The following is a 12,518-nucleotide window of genomic DNA, read 5'->3' on the forward strand; positions in this document are numbered from 1 at the left end:
TGAAAGCAGACTCTTGCTCCAGAGAAGCTAAGAGAGGACAAACGCCCCAAAAGCAACTGACAGTAGCATTTTGGAGAGAAGCTGAAGCCTAGAGAGGAACATCCTGGGAGAAAGCCATTTTGAAACCAGAACTTGGAGAAGACACCAGCCACGTGCCTTCCCAGCTAACAGAGGTTTTCCAGACACCATTGGCCACCCTCCAGTGAAGGCACCTGATTGTTGATGACTTACCTTGGACACTTTATGGCCTTAAGACTGTAACTTTGTAACCAAATAAACCCCCCTTTATAAAAGCCGATCCATTTCTGGTGTTTTGCATCCCGGCAGCATTAGCAAACCAGAACAAGCGGGCATTCATGAAGGCACAGAACTACAGCTGAGGATGGACTGCAGCTGAGGCACACTGAGATGGCCACACTCCCAAGACCCAGAGCAGCCTGCCTAAGGCTGAGCCTTAATTAGAACAAGGACAATGTCGACTCCACCCCCACACCCAAGGACAGGCTAAAGAGGATCAAGTAGCAAGTGGAATATTTCTGGGAGTGTTGCCCAGTATGGAGACACACACTCTCTGAGTCACACACAGAAGAAAGACCTGAAAGTGAGGGCAGAGCAAAAAAAAATCCTTTGTAAAACCCTATCCACTGTAAACAGAAGTATCCTTTGAAGAATTTGAAGCCTGTGGTGACTAAAAGTAACCATACAAAGGACAAACATCGAACTAGATTTACTGAACTCCTGACTAGATTAACTCAACTCCCCACCCTAAATAAAGGCCTATTTCCTGGCATAAAAACTCTTTTCCTTGTTGTGGATTGAAAAACATCTTCTACAAAGACATGTTCAAGTCCTGACCCCAGTCATTTGTAAATAGGCTCTTCAAAGATCCTACTGGTGAAGGTGAAGCCAAACTGCATCAGGGTGGGCCTTAATCCAATATGTTTGGAGTCCTTAGAAGCAGAGGAAATTCAGAGGAGACAGATGGGGAGGGAGGCAGCCATGTGACAGAGGCAAAGATTGAGTTATGGATTGCCAGCAAGTCACCTCCAGAACACTACAGACCCCAGAGAAAGCATGATCCTGATGACACCAGGATTTCAGACTACTAGTCTCCCAAACTGAGACAATAAATTCCTGTTGTTGAAGCCAACTAGTCAGTAACATTTTGTTACAACAGCACTGGTAAATTAAGACACTACTGTTCTACCCAGATGTTTAGGTTACAGAAAAAAATGATGAGGCATACAAAAAGGCAAGAGACAAAACAATAAATAACCCCAGACTCAGATATGACACAGATGTTGGAAATATCCAATTGGGAATTTAAAATGTCTCTAATTTATGTGTTAAAGGCTTTGATGGAAAAGTGGACAACATGAAAGAGCAGATGAGTAATTTCAACAGAGATGCAAACTATAAAAGAATCAAATAGAAATTCTGGAAATGAAAAACTTAACAAGGATGAAGAACTCCTTCATTAAACTTGTCAGTAGATTTGGCACAGCCAAGGAAAGAATCAGTGAACTTAAAGTTAGGTCAATGAAAGTTATCCAACTGAAACCCAAAGAGAAAAAAAGAGTGAACAAACTAGTAAAATACCAAACATACTCAAATGTGGCCTCTTTCTTTCAGTCAACTCTGCAAATAAACTCACTACCCTCCCCCCTATCTGGGACATGACTCACAGGGATGAGCCTGGCCCTGGCATCATGGGATTGAGAAAACCTTCTTGACCAAAAGGGGGAAAAGAAATGAAACAGAATAAAGCTTCAGTGACTGAGAGAACTCAAATTGAGTCGAGAGGTCAATTTGGAGGTTATTCTTACGCATTATATAGATACTCCTTTTTAGTTTTTAGTATATAAAAATAATTAGAAGGAAATACCTGAATCTATTGAATGGTAATCCAGAAGACTTGATTCTTGATGATAGTTGTATAACTATATGGTTTTTATTGTGTGACCATGTGATAGCGAAAACCTGGTGACTGACACTTCCTTTAACCAGTGTATAGACAGAGTAATAAAATAATGACAAAAATATATAAATAATAGAGGAGACTAGGGATATGGAATGGTTTGGGTGTTCTTTTTTATTTCTTTTTTTTTTGTATATTTTTTCTTTCTTTTGAAGTAATGAAAATGTTTGAAAATTGATTGTGGTGATGAATGCACAACTATATGATGATACTGTGAGCCATTGATTGTATACTTCAAATGGATTATATATAATAGATACAGTTGTGTTAAAATACAGTGCAAGGAAAAATGCAGGAAAGAGAATGAGATTTCTAACACAGCTTTTTATATATAAAGCAAGTACACATGAAACAATGCCATTTGTTTTTTATGTGTACAATATTTTTCAGGTCATTAATGAAATCTTTAGAGTGAATGTCTATGTGGGAACAGATATGGGGATGCAGATTGCTGATAAACTTGAAAAATAAAATAAAAGAGAGCTGTGGAAAGAAAAAAAAGCAAACATAAACACAGGACCTAGCATCAAAAGAACTGTGGGACAATTTCAAATGATCTAGCATACATGTAATTGGAATCCCAGAAGGAAAAGAGAGACTGGGAACAAAAAAATATTTGAGAAATAAAGGCCAAGAATTTTCCAAAATTAATGATAGTCACCAAATTATAGACCCAACAGGCTCAGAGAATACCAAAAAGGATAAATACCAAAAAGAAAACACCGAAACAAAGAACCACACCACTCACAAAAAAAAAAAAAAAAAAAAAAAGAGACAGGCAAGGTATATTACAATCAAACTGCTGAAAACAAAAGACAAAGATAAAATCTTAAAGGCAGAACACCCCTACCCCCAACAAAAGACATTATTTAGAATGCAAGAAAGATAAGACTTACCATAGACTTCTCATCAGAATATATAGAGAACTGTGTTTGTGTGTGTGTGTGTGTCCATGTGTGTCTGTGTGTGTGTGTGTCTGTGTGTGTGTGTAATCAGGGGTTTGACCCTAGACAATTGTTGGAAAAGGTTAAGCAATTTCTGTAAGATTGTTGTCTTTGTATCTGATACTGGAGCTTGAAGTTTGCAAGGGCAGGCAGCAGAAGAGAGAAAGAGTGACACAATGTGAACCCACAAGGAGAGACTGAAGCACGAGTCAGTTCCCATTGACTTTCACCTTGATAGTACGGGGTCCTGCACCTCAGTAACAATGACCACACTTAGCACCAAAGTCTTTGTTTACAAATACCATTCTCCAATACAAAGAACCATTTTCCTTGGAGAGGGGCAGGGAAATCACAAGATGAGCCTGTTGTATCTTGTAATGCCAAGAAGTAAAAAGAATAGGGGCATCTCAAACGTTCACAGGGCCCAACCTGATAGTATTCCCAATGGCCAAAACTGGAAAAATTTGAGCAACCAAAACAACAGTAATCATTACAATAGCATCAGATTATAGCACATAAAATAAGTATCCAAGATGCCACACTGATATAAATAATTGAATGAACAAGTAAATGGAGGAGAAGGGACAATTCTTCCTCATAGAATTCCAAAAAATAAATGTAGAAGGAATGTAGGAAATAGAAAATCACTATTAGAACACTAGAGAAATAGTCACTGTAGGAAAAATTTATGGATGGTTGTTAAAATAAGTGGACAAGATTTTGGAGGAACAGGATATTGCATCATCTAAAAGTATCTCCCTTCAAGATATTTATTTATTTATTTTATTTGACATAACATTTTCTTTATTATAGATCTTAGTTAAATCTAACTGCTCCATTCAGAAATTAGAAAACATCTTTTTAATTAAGTTGAGGGTTCCCTCCTCTTCCCTAGGCATAATAGTTTGAGAAAAACTTAATTTATAAAAGTTATTATAAAATTAACTTTTTATTTATACAGTTCTATTTTAAGTGTTTATAACATTAAAACTGTGGCTTGTAGCTTAAAACTCATGTCTTTTAAAAATAAAATCACATCTTTTAACATAATTTTTTGCATAGCAAAAATATTCTATGTACCTTGCCATCAGATCTGCCTTTTTTGTTTGAGAATTTGTCTATGTCTTTAAGTAAAAACACTGTCAACTAATGTATCCATATTTCCAAAATTAAGGTAATTGATTATCAACCCAGTATCTGCAACTGCTATTCAAACCCTTGTTCTAAAATCTGCATTTTGGAATTGCTTTTGTTCTTTTTTTTTCAAATGAAAGTGGCAACCAAAAAGGGTAAAATGAATGTATGAGATATCAAAGTTAGTATAAAATACACATGGCTACATAAATAATGAAAATACCCCAATCATTTTGACTTCAGGTGTAGATTTCTGCCTTCCGTAAATTTTATCAAAATCACAAGAGAACATCTAGGTAACTGGAACACAGAAATCTGTACACATCCTTATTCGTACTAGAGCTCACCATAATACATGATGATTATAAGCCAAACTATGTATTTAATACCTCCATTTGCTAGACATGGCCACAGTACAAAAGGAATTTCATTTTTTACAATAGCAGATATTTACCCTTAAGTTCCCTAACATCAAAAGAAATACTTCAGTGTCACAAGTTTTTAAAGAAATATAATAAATATTTTAACCCAAACATTGAACTGCTTTAACAATATACACTTTGGCTAAATGAAGGTTTAGTTTTCTTAACAGATGATGGCCAAAAATCCAAACTGTAGAACAATCCTCAGAAAAACTATAATATAAAACATTGAACTCAATTTAGATATCATCAATGTTTTCATCATCATCACCAAGCTTATCAAACTGGATTTCATCATCATCTCCAGGACCAAATATATCTGTTTCATTTATTTTAGCATACTCTGGAAGCTTGCCATTTGCCTTCAGACTTCTAGCTTCATCTGCATTGATTTAAAATTGCATCAGCTTTGTTATCCTGATAGTCCCGTAGACCAACCAATATAATCGGTCTGAGGTATTTATCCAAACCTTTTTCGTCAATTTTCCTCTGATGTGACATAACCTCTTTACACCATCAAAACACGTTGCTTCTAATTGTCCATTTCCCAACATTTTGATTACCTTTGCCTACTCGTGTCCATCTTCTTTAAAACTCAACTCCCTTTTTCCAGATTGTTTCTCATTTTTACCTCTCCGCTTATTTTTATCTCCCTTACCTTTATTCTTAGGTTATGTTGGTGATGACAGAATCGCTGAGTGGTTGACTCCTTTTCTGGTAGGGCGGCAGCAGTGACTACTCTGAGACCTGCAGAGGGTGACACCAGAAACCTCACAGGACAGAGCAGATGCAGTAGGCCGGGGGCGAGCGCTGGTCAACACTTGGCAGCAGCAAATAGCAAAATCTTTATTTTTATGAAAAGAAAAACAGCAACTTTACAAGGAGAAGCCTGGCATACCGTGCCTTCACCAAGTGAATTGACATCACCTGTAATAATACATATTGGCATCAATTGTGCGATGCTATAATGCACTGAGGGGGCATTTCACATTTGCAGTTTTCTTACCAAAAATGCATAACCTCAATACAGTAATGGAAAAACGTAGAATTCCAAATTGAGGGACATGCTACAAAATAACTGTACTGTACCACTTAAAAGTGGCAAGTCATGACAGACAAAGAAAGACTGAGGAACTGTCACAGTTGGAGAAGACTAAGGTGAGATAACGAAGGCAAGGTGAGATTCCGGGTTGAATTCTGGAACGGAAAAAGGACATGAGAGGAAAAATTGGTGAGATTTGAGGAAAGACTATAGTTTGGTTAGTAGTATTGTACTAATTTCTTGGTTTGATAATTGTATGATGGTTATATAAAAGCTGAATGAAGGGAATGCCAAAACTCTGTACTATTTTGCAACTTTTCTGTAAGGTAAACATTATTCCAAAATACAAAGTTTAAAAGAACTTAGTATAGTGCCTGGTTTATAAGAGGCATTCAATAAATTACAATTGATGACAGTTATTATTACATAATATACATGTGATGACATAGATCATTACATGCTCAGCGTTGGCCTGAAGTGGCCATAGGAATTGCCAAAGCCCTGGTAGTACCTCATTCACTGACCAGCCTTCACATAGGACTTTATTCCTTATGTTGAAATAACGTATTATAAAGGCCAGAATTCCCAGCCTTATTTTTTATAGAGGGAGGAAATGGAAGTGTAGTAATTTGGTTCCTTTCCCAAAGGCAAACAATGAATTTCTTTAGAGGTAGCCCCACAATCTTGGTCTCCAGGTTTCTCCAGGAGTCCACTGCTTGGATTTGGGAACCTAGTCATAGATGTAAGGATTTATCATCTGTGGGCTCACTTTATATGGCTTACTGCTATCCTGTTGGTTAGATTAAGGTAGGATTAAAAACCCCATTTTTACAGACGAGATCACTGAGGCTAAGGAAGGTTAAGGCTTGTCCAAGATTAGAAGATAGTGTTAAGGTGAGGCTTGGAAAAAATAAAAAATCCAGTGGGGAGAAATAAAAGGAGCAGGACAGCCATGTAGGGTTCCGTAACGCTCTTTGAAGATTTTAGTCTTTATCCATGAGCAATTTGAAACTGTAATGTATGTTTGAGGAGGAATGTGAAATGATCTTATTTGGGTTTGCCATTCCTCTTCAAATGATGAGTACCCCTTATAGTAGATTTCTTATTGTTTACCCATCCAACATCCACTCCATCTTGTGGGCCACCATATGCTGGTTTGGCTTTGAGGAAACCACAGGACTCATGGCACCTGCCCCTGGACTTCATGGGGTGGGACTGAGGGGGTGTGAGCCAGGGACCATCCCCTCACCACTGACCAGTTCCATGATGGCACGTGTCCCAAATAGGGCCATTCAGGAGTAGGGAGACGCAGCCATTAGGTTTTTATTAGGTTGCTGTTTTTATTAGACTCCCTTTCTCTGACTTGGATGTTGAAATGACACAACACAGGCAGAAGGCAGCTAACTCAGAAAAAGCCAAACCCATATGGGTCGCAGTATAATTTTGAATATAAATCAAACCTTACCTAAAGTGAATCTACCCCTGGGATTTTCCAGTTATATGAGGAATCAATCTCCCCCCAACCCTCTTCTTTTCCCCCAGTTTGTCTTCTTCAGCTCTTTGAGTCAGGTTTTTGAAAACTGCAATGAAAAACTTTTGAGTATCCTTCTGTGCCTATCAAATTAGCAAAGTTGTAAAAATGATAATAACCAACCTTTTGGCAAGAATGTGGGGAAATAGACTCCCTCCTACATGGTTTATGGAAGTATCATTTGGCTGTGGTCAATTTGGCAGCATATGTATTTTTAAAAACTGTTAAATATGCATGCCTTGCCACTCAAAACTCCCACTTTAAAAAATTTGTCTTAATTATTAAGAATGTGCAAGATGAATTAGTTACAAAGATAATCCAAAACTAATTCATAACATCAAGAAATTGGAAGTAATCTAAACTTGCAATAAGAGATGACTAGCTAAATAGTAATACATCTATACAACACAACTAAGCAGAATTTAAAAGGATGTTGTAGGAGAACATCAATGACATATCAAGATGTTCATAAAATGTAATTGAATAAAAAATAAAAAATACTCTGACTAGATCTAACTTAGTGTTTCTCAACCTTTTCATCATTATCCTAAGTAGCCTTTTCAGACATTTTTTCTTAATGGTTCCCAGCTCCCCATGAAATGTTAATAACTCAGATATATTGTATGTCTGTGTATGTACTGTGTTAATATCTGTGTTTTAAAAATAAAAAAGAGCAAGATTTTTTTTTACTCCCCCATCAAGAATCAATTTCTGTTCCGTCAGGGACGATATCACCCCTGTTAAGAAAGGATAATCTAACAGAAGACCCCTTCTTAATCAAGGAACAATGAGACCAAAGAGCAAATAAATGGCATCCGTGCATTGGGTGTAGTCTTAGTGGTGAGCAAAGCACACAGGGTGAGACCAGAAGAGTGTGAGGTGAAGCCAGTCTGGGGTGGCCAGGGAGGACTTCACAGGGCTACAAAAGGCAAACCATGGCTCTGAGGATGTGCAGGCAGGAGTCTGCAGTTAAACAAGTGTAGATGGGTTTACCACACAGAGGGAAGAAGCTCACGCTCCACCTGTGTCTGCTGCTGCAGCCTGGGCATGCCGCTTACCAGCCCATGTGCACATCAGTGAGCCTCACTAAGTTCAGCCCTGGTCATCTGTCTAACCTTTGAATCCTCCAAGTCTGCTTCCACCTCCCAGCTCTTGCCCTTACTGTTCCCTCTGCCTGGAACACTCCTCCCCTGTATCTTTAGGTGGTTGTTCCTTTTTGCCATTTCAGTCTCATTTCAACTGCTACCTTTGGGTGAATCTCTGTTCATGTTCTAGAATAAATTAAAAAAAAAGAAAACAACTCTCATTCATGTATTATCTGTCACATCGCTCCCCTTAATATTTTTCTTAACACTTGCTATCTTCTGGGATTATCTTTTTTGTTTACTTACGTTGTTTGCCTCTATCCAACTAGCATGTAGAGTACCATGGAAGGCTCTTTCTTGTTTTCTGTTGTATCTCAAGCATCTCAATTAAGACCTGGCTCATAGCACACACTCAATAAATGTGTAAAGCATAAGTGAAGAAACGACCCCCTTCACCATTGGACACTGAGAGCTAAATGAGCAGGACACCATGTTATTTCCTTGCCCTCACCAAAATGGAAGTCTTAATCCCTCACAGATTCACACAGACATGGCACTGTAGAGTTTATAAAGAACTTTCGCATCCATTTTCCCATTGAAAGCTCTCAGCCTTCCAGGCAGTGGAGGTGTCATTGACCCTCTGTCCCAGGAAGACCTCACCAGAGCTGCATGTCCATCTAGTGGAACTGGGGCCTCCTGACCCATGGCTGGCCCTTGGTTCATTACACTCCCTCTCTCACCCAGCAAGAGCCCTCTGCCCATTATGGGTCTCCACTTTCTAGCCTTTGACAAAAGGAGATAGCTCAGCTCTTCCATAAACCAACCTTTAGGTCACATATTGATTCAACTGATGACCATTAAACCTTAAATTGCACTTAGAAATAACCGGAAACATCTAATCGTGCTCCTGCCTCTTAGTTTTTCCCCAGCAAGCTCTTGGCCTGGTCCCAGCCTTCCTCTGGGCTTCTGAAACTCTCTGCTTCCATCTCACTTGAAGGCTGGTCAGGGCAGTGGAGTGAGCAGAAGTAGCAGTCCCACAGGTCTCTGCAGTAATTCTGCAAGGAATTCTGGTGAGAGGCAGTCAGGGGCAATGGGTGATGGCTTTTATGCAATTATCTGTCAGTTCCACAGAAGATGAAATGGGTCCTCTCCTGGAGCTTTCTCATGAGGAAACCATCCAAAATATGCAGTGATGCAAAGTTTGTTTTTGAATAATTGGACATAGCCTAAATGCCCAACAATGTGGGAATGATTAAATAAAAATACACAGAACAAATCCATGGAATATTACATAACTATGATGAATATTGGGTAAGAATACTTAAAAATGATCTGAGAAAACACTAAAAACAAACCAAATATTAAGTGATAAAAACAGGATACAAATTGTACAACATAAATGAAAAACAATAGTGAAATACCTCGAAGAAAGAGATCCAGATGTATGAGAATAAGAATTATTTAGAGAGTGATATAATTATGGGTGTGATCTTGCCCTTTGCTTTTCTTATTTTTATATAATACAATATTTAAATTACTTTTCCTTTAAAAGCCTGCTCCTTTTTAAAATCTTATTTTTACAATTTGTGATTAACACATTTTTAAAAATAAATATATATCAGAGCTCCAGTTGATAAATATGACATCGCAAGATGCTCTTGGGTGCCAGTCCACCACAGAAACTTTGAACAACTAGCAAAAACTGACAGAGCCATCTTCTTCAAAACTCTGGAAGACAATTAAAGGGTTGCAATAATTGGACAAGTGCTGAATCAAGAAAAAGCAGCCTAAAAAATGGTAGGCAGACTTTGTGGTGTCCTTGCTGTCTGCCACCCTAACACTTCCATGGCATGGTGTGGTGCCAACATGTGCTCCCATTGTGGGTCCCTGCCCCTGTTCCAAATGTAGCAGAGTAACCCCTACACACATACTGGGGTGCCTATACATTTTCTTGATATGAGAGCTAAGCACTGAAGGAAACCACCAGCCAAAGTAGAGCCCATTTGCAAAGATTGTAAAAGGTGTTTTGTGCACTGATTTTTTTTTCGTTAGTGTCTGTCACTCAAGTAAATTTCTGTTGTATCACTAGCTGAATACAAACTTAAGGAGCAGACAGCTCAGGGATTAAATCCCAGGGTTAATAGTTTAAAATATTAAAATGTACAGTATGCATAAAAGGATTGCAAGACAAACAGAAAATGATGGCCCATCCAGGGGAACAAGATAAAAATCCAGAAGCTATCAATGAAGAGGACTTTGGACATACTGGACAAAGAATTTTAAAAATGATCCTTAATATGCTCAAGGAGATAAGGAAAACACAGAGAAAGAACTAAAGGATATCATGAAAACAATGAATGAACAATATGAGAATCTTTTGGAGTTTCTCAACAGGGGCCATGTAGAAATACTGGCACTGAAGAACACAACTGAAATGAAAAGTTCTCTAGGGGGTTTCAGCAGCATATTGGAGCTGGCAGAAGAAAGAATCAGTGATTTTAAAGACAAGACAATTGAAACGATTCAGGCTGAGGAGCAGAAAGGAAAAGAATAAGGAAAGTAAACAGAGCCTAAGAAACTTGTGTGACACCATCAAGCACGCCAGTGTACATGTTATGAGAATCGCAGAAAGAAAAGAAAGAAAAGGGGCAGAAGGAATATTCAAAGGAACAATGGCAGAAAACTCCTAAATGTAATGAAATACATGAATATGCATATTTAAGAAGCCCAATCAACTCAAATGTGGTTAACTCAAAGAGAACCATGCCCAGATACATAGTAGTCAAACAATCCAAGGATAAGGAGAGAGTTCTGAAAGCTGAAAGAGAAAATAGTTATGTACGGGGAATCTCAAAACAATTAAGTGCCAATTTCTCATCAGAAACCATGGAGACAAGAAAGTAGTGGAACAAAATACTTAAAATGCTACAAGAAAGCAATTACCATACAAGAGTTTTATCTGGTAAGGCCTTCTTTCAAAAACAAGGGGACAGATGAAGACATTCCCAGATAAACAAAAAGAGAGAGTTCATCACCACAAGATCTTCCCTACAAACAATGAAAGGAAAGTAAGATAGAAAGTGGATGGAAGTGACATAAAAAATAAAGACCCGCAGTAAGGGTAAACATATAGGTAATTGCAAATGCCTGTATTATTGTATTTTTTAGTCTTTAACACTTTTTATATATTACAGGTACTAAATGCAAAGAAATAAAAAGTGATGGTAAATCTATGGTTTGGGACATACAATATATAAAAGATTTAATTTGTAACAACTGCAACAAAAAGGTGGAGTGGCAGAGGAGCATAAGAATAGTGTATGTGTGAGCTAATGCAGTTAAGTTGGTAGCAAATGAACCATGATTGTTATAGGCTTGGAATGTTAACTTTTAGACCCACAGTAATCACAAAGAAAATATATGAAAAATATATACAGAAAGAAAATAAGAGACTCAAAATGGTACAATATACAAAATCAAATAAATAATAAAATAAGCATAATGGAAGAATTGAGAGTCAAAATGGATATCAGGTGTACAAATACAAAATAGTGAAATAACAGAAGAAAGTACTGCATTATCAGTAGTTACTTTAAATGTAAATGGATTAATCTCTCCAGTCAAATGGCAGATATTGGCAGAAGAGATTTAAAAAAAGCATGATTGAAGTACATGCTTTTTACCAGACTCACTTAAATTCAAAGATACATACAAGTAGGTTGAAAGTGAAAGGATGGGAAAAAATACGCCATGTAAATGCTAATCAAAAGAGACTTGAGGTAGCTACACTAATTCAGATGAAATAAGTTTTGAGTAAAAAACTGTCTAAAGGGACAAAGAAGGACATTATACACTGATAAAGGAGCCAATTCAACAAGAAGACATAACTATCACAAATATATATGCATCTAATGGCAGTTCCCCAAATATTTGCAGCAAAACTGACAGATTTGAAAGAAAATATAGATGGCTCTATAATAAAAGCAGCTAATTTAAATATACCAGTTTCAATAATGGATAAAACATCCAGACAGAAGATCAGTAAGGAAAGAGAAGACTTAAATGATAAACTGAACCAACTAGACCTGACAGACATATATAGAACATTTCACCCAGCAGCCACAGCACTCACATTCTTTTCTAATGTACATGGATCATTCTCCAGGAAAGACCACATATTAGGTCACAAGACAAAACTCAATAAATTTAAACATATAGAAACCATACAATGTAACTTCTCTGACCACAATGGAAAGAAGCTAGAAATCAGTAACAGAAGGAGAACTGAAAAATTTACAAATATGTGGAAATTAATCAATGTACTCTCAAGCAACCAATGGGTCAAAGAAGACATCTCAATGGAAGTTAAGAAATATCTTTGG

At 37.4% G+C, this 12,518-nt stretch overlaps 1 pseudogene; it reads right to left on the bottom strand.

Annotated features, from left to right (window-relative positions):
- Positions 1-4,717: 4,717 nt before the first annotated feature.
- On the bottom strand, positions 4,718-8,100 carry LOC119530209 (annotated as a pseudogene).
- Positions 8,101-12,518: the final 4,418 nt, after the last annotated feature.

Source organism: Choloepus didactylus, chromosome 3, assembly GCF_015220235.1.
Source record: "Choloepus didactylus isolate mChoDid1 chromosome 3, mChoDid1.pri, whole genome shotgun sequence".
NCBI lineage: Eukaryota > Metazoa > Chordata > Mammalia > Pilosa > Megalonychidae > Choloepus > Choloepus didactylus.